The sequence below is a fragment of the Chelonoidis abingdonii genome, chromosome 4 (genome assembly GCF_003597395.2).
Source record: "Chelonoidis abingdonii isolate Lonesome George chromosome 4, CheloAbing_2.0, whole genome shotgun sequence".
In the NCBI taxonomy this organism is placed as follows: domain Eukaryota; kingdom Metazoa; phylum Chordata; order Testudines; family Testudinidae; genus Chelonoidis; species Chelonoidis abingdonii.
The window spans coordinates 85673522-85681968 of record NC_133772.1 but is presented as its reverse complement, the minus strand read 5'-3'; positions in this window follow the sequence as shown (position 1 = coordinate 85681968).

Sequence of the window (8447 nt, the reverse complement as noted above, 5' to 3'; positions counted from 1 at the left end):
TGTACAGAGAAGACTCAAAAGTTTAGAGTCAGATCTATATTTGAGGGAGTGGGAGTATTTGGGCGCAGGATTTCAGTTTAATCCATTTTAAAGAAAGGCCACATTTGCAAAATTCAAGTCCTGATCCTGGTGTGGATTTTTAACACCTCTGAGTTCAGCAGTATTCAGGTCAGGTAATTTGGTTTGGGCTAATTTCTAGTTCTTCTTCGAGTGCTTGCTCATATCCATTCCAGTAGGTGTACGCTCCGCGCGTGCATGTTTGTCGGAAAACTTTTACCCTAGCAACTCCAGCGGGCCGGCAGGTCGTCCCTTAGAGTGGCGCCCCTATGGCGGGTGGCTTCACCCGCGGGGGGGGGGAAGTGGGGCAATTTGGCCCCAGACCCTGGAGGGGCCCATGAGACATACAGTATCCTGCCACTTTTTTTTTAATGGAAGGGGTTCCCCAAATTGCTTTTGTCCCAGGTCCCCTGATCCCTAGGGTAGCCCTACTCACCTTGGGAGCAGGCCCACCACTAGTGCTCCCAAAGAACAAGCTGCCCCTGGACAAAGAGGCTGCCAAAGCCTGGGTTGAACCAAGGTAAACCTTTAAGATCTTCAGTCTAACGCTTCTCCAACTGAGCTACTTTGGCAAGCTTGTGGTGATAATATTTTGGTCTCCAGCTTCTCTCCTGTGATGGTTTTTCAGCCATGGAACACAAAAAGGACAATCATTCGTGAGTGGCCATCGACAGACAAGACTCGCTCTTTGCCTGACCTATCAGACACCGCAGAGCTTCACTGGTGCCCTGCTCCCTCATCCCATGGTCAGCTCTCTGTATATATCGCCTGCATCGTACCGCTGACTACCGTGCTCGTGAGCCCTGGTCGATCAGCGTCAACGACGGACTCGAGGAGGACGTAGGGTGGGTGTGGGAGGAGGAGGTTAGCGCTGAACTCCTGAGCTAGACTAGACCCTGGCAGCCAGAGTCTGGCTTCCACTTGCAGCACAACCACCGCTGCTCGTCCTGGCTTCCCCATCTGGGCGGTTATTTTCCGGAGGCGAAGGTGGGGCTTCTGCTCCCCTCCCCAAATTTATTACCACAGAAAGAGTGCGTCAAGGAAAAACCAAATGGCTGCTACCACACATCCCACCAGAGAACCCAACGCCCTTAGCTGTGTGAGTAAGAAATGGCTATTGACTGAGCAAGGGCTGTCCCAAGGAGCTTGAAACAGAGCTGTTACCGTCCCCCGTCAGCATCCAGGCTGTGGAAAATGCCTCATTGCCTGGCTTGCATGGGTGGATGCTGCTCATGCTCTGGAGAGCGTGCTGTATTGGTCTGTCAAACCCCCCGTTCTTCTCACTGAGCCAATCTGGTACAAGGTCCAATGCCTCCTCCAGCTCAGCAAGCTGAGAGTTGTTGCAGACCTATCAGCCCCTGCCAGCGCCACAGGCAGCAGGAGCATCCCAGTCCCCCTCAGCACCACAGAGCACTCAGTGGCACTTCCTGTGGGAATGGCTCCTTGGCATCCAGCTGCTAGAGTGAGAGAACCAGCAAGAGGAGAGTGTCTGGCTCACCTATGGGGGAGTAGCAGATATCCATGATATTGGCTGAATCTGCCATCAGCCTCCCGCTGCAATGCTGGTCAGTTTTATTGTACCGTGATAAGTCAGTGCTTCAGCGCTTCAGGGCCACCCCTAGAGGGGTCTGGGGTCTGGGACAAATCCAACCCTTTCGTCCCCTGGCCCTGCCCCACTCTACTCCCTTCCCCCAAACCCACCCCGTCCCATCTCTCTCCAGCCCTGCACTTTCCTGCCCCATTTCCTCTCCTCCCCCACATCTTCCCATCCCTGCTCCCCCCTCCTCACCCAGCACATCTGCGCCCCACTTAACAGCTGATCACTGGCAGGTTGGAAGGTGCTGAAGGGAAGAGAGGAGAAGCTTGTTGGCAAGGCCTGTCAATGGGGTGGGAGGAGCTGGCTGCCAGTGGGCCTGAAGCACACTATTTTTTCCCTGTTGGTTCTGCAGCCCCCATAGCTCCCATGGAGTCGCTGACTTGGCTCCTTTCACACTCTTTTAGCGAGCAGCAGCAGCCAGGACTATTGCTAATCTATGGGTGCTTAGGTGAGTGGCCAGAGGCTACATGCGCTGAGAGTTTGCCTGACCCCTCAGGGACACAGTGTGAGGTTGGTGTCCCAGGCGTCTCTATGAAAGGAGCAGAACTAGGATTTAACTAGGCTCTGGTCTACACTGCGAGTTTAGGGTGCTGCCAAATGGCCTGTTCGGATCTCACACCTACTCTCACCAGGTGCTCAATGTGGGCAATTCCCCTGACCCAAGGCAGAGGATATTGGAAGCTGAACATCCAGAGCTTGGCAAGATAAAGGAGCAGGGTGGTGAGATCTGACGGTGTGAGCAGAACGGGAAAGCATCAGACGGGTCTAATGGCAACCAGGGGGATGATGGGATTGGTGAGGGAGGAACCTTGGCGGCTTTGGTTCCCAGCGCGCTGGGAAAACACCACAACATTCAAGAAACGAACGATGCGAAGTCCGTCGGCACGCAATCACTGTGGGATTTCCACAAGAGCATCCAGGCTGAGAAACCAGTCAGCTGTGTGACTGTAAACGACCGGATTCAAGTGACAGCTGGTTGAGTTCCAGGAGGAATCTGCAGCTGACTGATTTGAGCGGAGCACCGAGTGAAGGAAGGGGCGGCCTCCCCTGACATTTTTGTACCTGCAGGGAATGGAGACAGAAAGCAGGGGTGCGGGACACTCAGGGCAGACCCACAGATCTGATAGTGCAGGACCACAGTCGATGGAGGAGGAGAGAGTCTGCGAGAGGAAGCCCGCTGGTGGGCAAGCAATAAGTGCAGAGTGCAAACCAGCCAGCTGAGAGACACAGGGTCTAGAAAATGAAGTGGCAGCAGGTCCCAATGGTGTAAAGGGCAGCACTCGGGACTTGGAATCTAAGTTGAAATCTTAGTGGGACCTATGGCAGGTATGTTGGTGTTCCTGTAAAGCCATGGTGCTCAATGTGCTTGGCTAACCCTCTCTCTGGGTGAAACTAAAGGGAGTTTTTTTTTCCCCTTATGCTGGGTGACTGATGCCCACTGGAGATAGGTCTTTGGTCCGGCCGGTTCAATGGGCTGCTGCTATAGCTTGGGGTCCTAGAATTTAACAGTCTGGCTAGAAAGCCCTGCGGGTTGACATATGGTTGTTCTTCACTGCTTCACCTGATCTCCACAACTTGGTCCCTGCAGCTCCACACTCTTCCTCTTGCCCACATGGCATTCACAAGAAGGAGTGCCAGGGCCAGGCTTTCATAGTCAGAAGCTAGGCAGGAAGGAGGGAGGTCCAGGCTGGAGCCGCAACAAGTCCTTTCCTGCTGGTGGGCACCTAGGGCAGAGGCAGCTGGTGCTGACAGCTCCAAGGGAAGGTTAAAAAGCCATAGAGCAGGGCCAAGAGGAGGGGAGAACCAATACCTATGTGTGGCCAGCAGACAGCCACAAAGACACCCGGCCAGCCTGCTTCCTGCTCCCTGCATGCCGAACCCTCGCCCAGTGAAGGCCATCCACAGACCAGCATTTGTCATGCTCACAGTCATTCCAAGTGGTAAGGCAGAGCCCTCCCATTTTGAAAAGTCCTGGGGTGTTGGTTCCCCACCCTCTTCAGACACCCCTGGGGCCCTGCAGTTCACACAGCTCTCCTGATTTCAGCGTTAATGAGGGAGTCTCATGCTAGTGCAGACTGGGCAGTTATTTCCATGAGAGAACCACTGTCCCAAAACAGGACTAATGCTTAGAACTGGTTAACAGTGATTCAGGTCTGTTGGTCTGCAGCAAGACTCTCCACTGAGTCTTAATCAGCTGTGTTATTAACACAGGAAGAACAAAATGGTCAAGTAGTGCCTGGAATCTTAAGAAGAATCCACCCTACCGATGCACCACTTGTCGCTAAACTGCTGTCAGCTGCCCTGAGAATGTTTGGGTCACTCGTTGGCTTTAATCAGCCTAGGGGTCTCAGAAAATTCAAACTAATAGGTGCTCCAGTGGCACAAATTGGTTAGCGGCACAGCACTTATAGAGCAGTGCTGAGAGGAGCTATACTGAGGTTGTGAGTTCAAACCTCACTGGAGCACTGGTTTCAATTAACCACATAGCCATCACCTCCTCATTTGGCCCTGTGGAATGTGGAATTCCAGCCCAGGGGAGCCTGAGAAGAGGAGGAGTCTATAATGCCCCCTTCAATTATTACCTCTTCTCCAGATGCAGGTCAGAATCTACAGTCCTTTCTCCCCATCAGCCCCTGAGCCAGGATCCCTCAAGCAGAGCCTAGAGTCCACCATGGCGTCTGTACTATTGACAAAGACAAAGTGACAGGACAAACACTCAATCCCGCTGGTGCGGGAGCCAGGTTGTCGCTTCAAATTCTGTCATTCGTACATTTCAGGTCCGGCAATGTCCCACAACAGCATTTAATGGGAAGCTGCCTGCAGAACGGTGACATTGCACAGAGCTCCTGTGGAGTTGGGGTGGGAATTAGTAACATTTTGAGGATCGTTTGGGAAATGAGCCTTTGCTGACAAGGTTTGGTCTCTGTTCATATTTCACTTCAGGTGTTATGTTGAGGGATCTTTAGTAATATTTTTGTGAGGTTAATAAACTATCTTCCCAACTTTATTACTCAACTTAAAAATTGTATCACTTGATTTTTGCATCTCCCTGTGAAAATACAACTGGCACATGTGGCTTTCTACAGGGGTCATGATGTTAAAGTTGGGGAATTCAATCTGTATACTTGTAGGGGGAGGGTGTTGCTTTTTTACAAGCTGCCTCACTGCCAGGCACACCGGACTGTTAGCTGCACTCACTGTCCTTTTCCGGGGCCCCTGCTGAACCCTGGGCAGTTGCACTGCTGCGCTGGGGTGACTCTGCAGGTGAACAAGCTGCTGTGGAGCAATGCAGAGCTGGTACAGGAGGAGACGAGGTCATACTCACATTCTGAACATGGAATTTCAAGTCGATCACCTTAACCACTCGGCCACAACTACTCAACATACATTGTTTCACTACACGATAATTCTGTTCTCACTGATTGTCACTTAATTGTTTGCTCAGACCAAGCTTCCCAGCACACTCATGGCTGCGCATCAGTGTAAATGTGTCCTTGGCTGAACAGCGAGAATCCTGCCCATTTCCTTCCGGCGAGCAGAATTAGAGTGTGTTTGTGTATAATGACATTGCTGTAGATTGTTGTTCATTCCCTACTCTGACAATTCAGATCAGTCATTCTTTTCTATTCAGATCTCCAGCACATCACTTTCTCCAATAGCAGGGGCAGGATTTCTCTGGGCACTGAAATATTTAAAGGAGTTGGTGTGCGAACTCAGCCTTGCACTCCACCCTTGATGTTTCTGGATAACACAGCAGCAGAAAGAAAGAGCCAAGCCAATATCTCCTCTCAGGGATGCAGGTGCCAGCGACCCCTCTGTCTGCCCATTGCCATTGCAGGAGAGAAGGTTCACTGGAATCAAAGCCCCTGGCTCAGACAAGAGAATAGAGAGGTTTTGCTGTTCAGGGATCTTGCAGAGGAATTGTGTCTCTGTGTGAAACTGAGGTCAGAATGAAACGTACATGGTGGCCCCATGCTTCTAGGAATGTGTGAAGGACTTGCTGAGAAATATTAACCAGGGGGTGTTGTTTCAATTTATTGCCCTGATAGAAATCTATGGCTAAAATCTATGGCTAAAGCAGCACCCTTGTTGTTAGACTTGTATCTGGTAAGGACACGCCAGTGGTGTCAAGTCCATTGCCTTCACCAGGGGCAGTCAATTATTTATAAAGGTACAAATTTCTTGGTCAAGGCCTAGATACCGAGAAAACAATACTGCTGAAAGAAGAAGTATATAAAAAGATTTTGAGCCACCATGGGCATAACTATGATGTGTCGTGTTTCACTCTTTATAATCTGGTGCCACCTCCTTTCCCTTTAGCCTTGTAGTTGACCAAGGGCAAAGCTGAACATCTCCTCAGATACCAGGAGTGTTTTGTCCATCCCTGTGAGCTCACAGAGGGTTTGATGTTGCTGCTTTCAATTCCTCGCTCTGCCGGGATAAGAACAATTCAGGCTGTCACTGAACTGAAGGAGGAAGATCAGTTTTTGACAGGGAGAGGGACACCTCCTCTTAAAGGTGTTTGTCTGGCTGGCAGTCCTGTTCCAGGTCTTGCCCTGGGCTTCAGCAATTTGGACGGGGTCTCTCCCTTGGCCCCACCTGCCCCTCGGCGCTCCCCCCCAGGGCCCTGGCATGCAGCGGAGCTGAGCAGCGTCTGCCTGCTGCGCTCCAGTGGCTGTTGGCCCTCCCAGAGTCTGCATCACGCCTCCTTCCACACCCCCCAGCCCCAAACTCCCTCCCACAGCCCGCATGCCCCTCCACACATGCCTGCCCCACTGTCTCCCAGCAGCCTCCCCTTCCTCCACATAACCCCCTCCCGCCTGCCCCAATCTCCATCCAGAGGCCTCTGCACCCCCACCCCTCCTCTATTCCCCCTGCCACAGCCCAGAGCTGCACCCAGCACCCAAACTTCCAGAGCCATAACAAGGAATTTTTGTGCCCGAAGCAAGGCGGCTCCAGGCTCTTTGGCGATGGGTCCCTGAGTCCCTGTCGGAGGGAAGGATCTGTCGCCCAATTGCCGCCGCCGCTTCATTCATCCTTCGGCGGCAATTTGGCAGCAGTGTCCTGAGTCCCTCTTGGAGAGAAGGACCCAGTGCCAATTGCTGCTAAAGAAGCAGCAGCAGTACAGCTGCCACTGATCTGGTAGAGCTGCACCCCTCACTTTGCACACCTGAGACAAGTGCCTCACTTGCCTCGCCTTGTTGCGGCGCTGCAAACTCCATCCCAGAGCCTGCACCCAGAACCCTCCCCCACCCAAACTCCTCCCAGAGACCAGCCTTTCACCCCTTCTGCACCCAAACTCCCCCCAGAGCCTTCACCCCAATCCCCAGCCTCACCCAGGCCTGAACCCTAGACCTCCTCCCTGTACCCAAATCCCTCCCAGTTCCAGTCTCTCACCTTTCTGCACCCAAACTCCCTCACAGCCTGCACCCTCCTGCACCCCAATCCAGGGCCTGAACCTAGACCTTCTTCCCCCCACCACAAACTCTCCCAGAGCTTAGGCAGGTGGAGGGTGAAGTTTTGAGGGGCAGATTCTGGTGGTATGAGTGACATATTGGCCCACTGGAGGCTGGAGGACTGGACTGGCCCTAAGGTAAATTGGGTTGAGACCCTGCTTAAGGGATTGGAGCAATGCTGGAGAGACTGACGGGCAGGGAGCTGGGGAGCTGTGTGTGCTCCAAGGAGAGTTGTTGTTGTGCTCTGGTGACACGAGCGGGGGTGGGGAGTTTTAAGTTGTGGTGTTTGTACAGGATAAAATTACTAACCCAGACAAAGCTGTTCCTGCTCTGGGCTAACATGACACTCTTTGTTGAGAGTATAGATCTGTGGGTGAATGTTTCCCTGCAGGGTAATGGCTTCCTAGTTCAATCCAAGTGATTCCTTGAAAAACTCTTTCAAATGAAAATGGATTTCCAGACCATCTCCAGTATGTTCAGGAGTTCGCTGAATGGGGTGGGCGGCTTGAAATGAATTTAAACACACAGCATTTTCCTATGCAAATGTATAAAGACCTAGCAGAGCTGTCCCGCAGCTGAAATCAGTTCCAGCCCTGGCATCTCTGAGAGGGACACTCTGTATCTGAGGCATGTGGGACACTCTAGGATGATGACAGGTGAAAAATGCTGGATTCAATGAAAGATGAGACCATAGGAGGGGAAGGTGAACGGCAGCACCACACAGGGTCATAACACTCAGACACGGGGCTTTGCTGTCACTGCCCTGTGTTTCCTTATTTATATCCCCTCCCCCACACACTGTCAGAAAACAACCTTCTCCCTCGAGCCCAATCCAACCTTCCCCCTCTCCCACCCACACTCCATGGGACACAGCTCTCGGTGACTCACCCAGATGGGGGCTTGTCTCTGCATCTCCTGAGCAGGGCAGCGGAGAGCCGAAAGGGCCACAGGAGACCAATGGTGCTAGGCAGCAATAGAAAAGACTCCCTCCCCTCCCTCCCCTCCCTCGCTTCTCTTCTCAAGATCTTCTTAATCTCATCCCATGGACATTCCAGCACAGGTGGGCTCAAAGCACCACTTCCTCTCAGCAATAGAAGGGGAACCAGCTCTGTCCACACAGAAGGAGACTCCCCACCTCTGCTGCTGCCCTTCTGCCAGCCATTAATATGGATTTGGTTTAGCTAATGCAACCCTCAACCCTAATCCATCCATGAATCAAGAGACAAGACCTCAGTTGGCACCAGAGGTGCAATGGGTTAGTGCACAGACCTTATAATAGCAGTGCTGAGTGAATGATGCTGAATTGTAAGTTCAACCCTCTTCTAGAGCACTAGTTT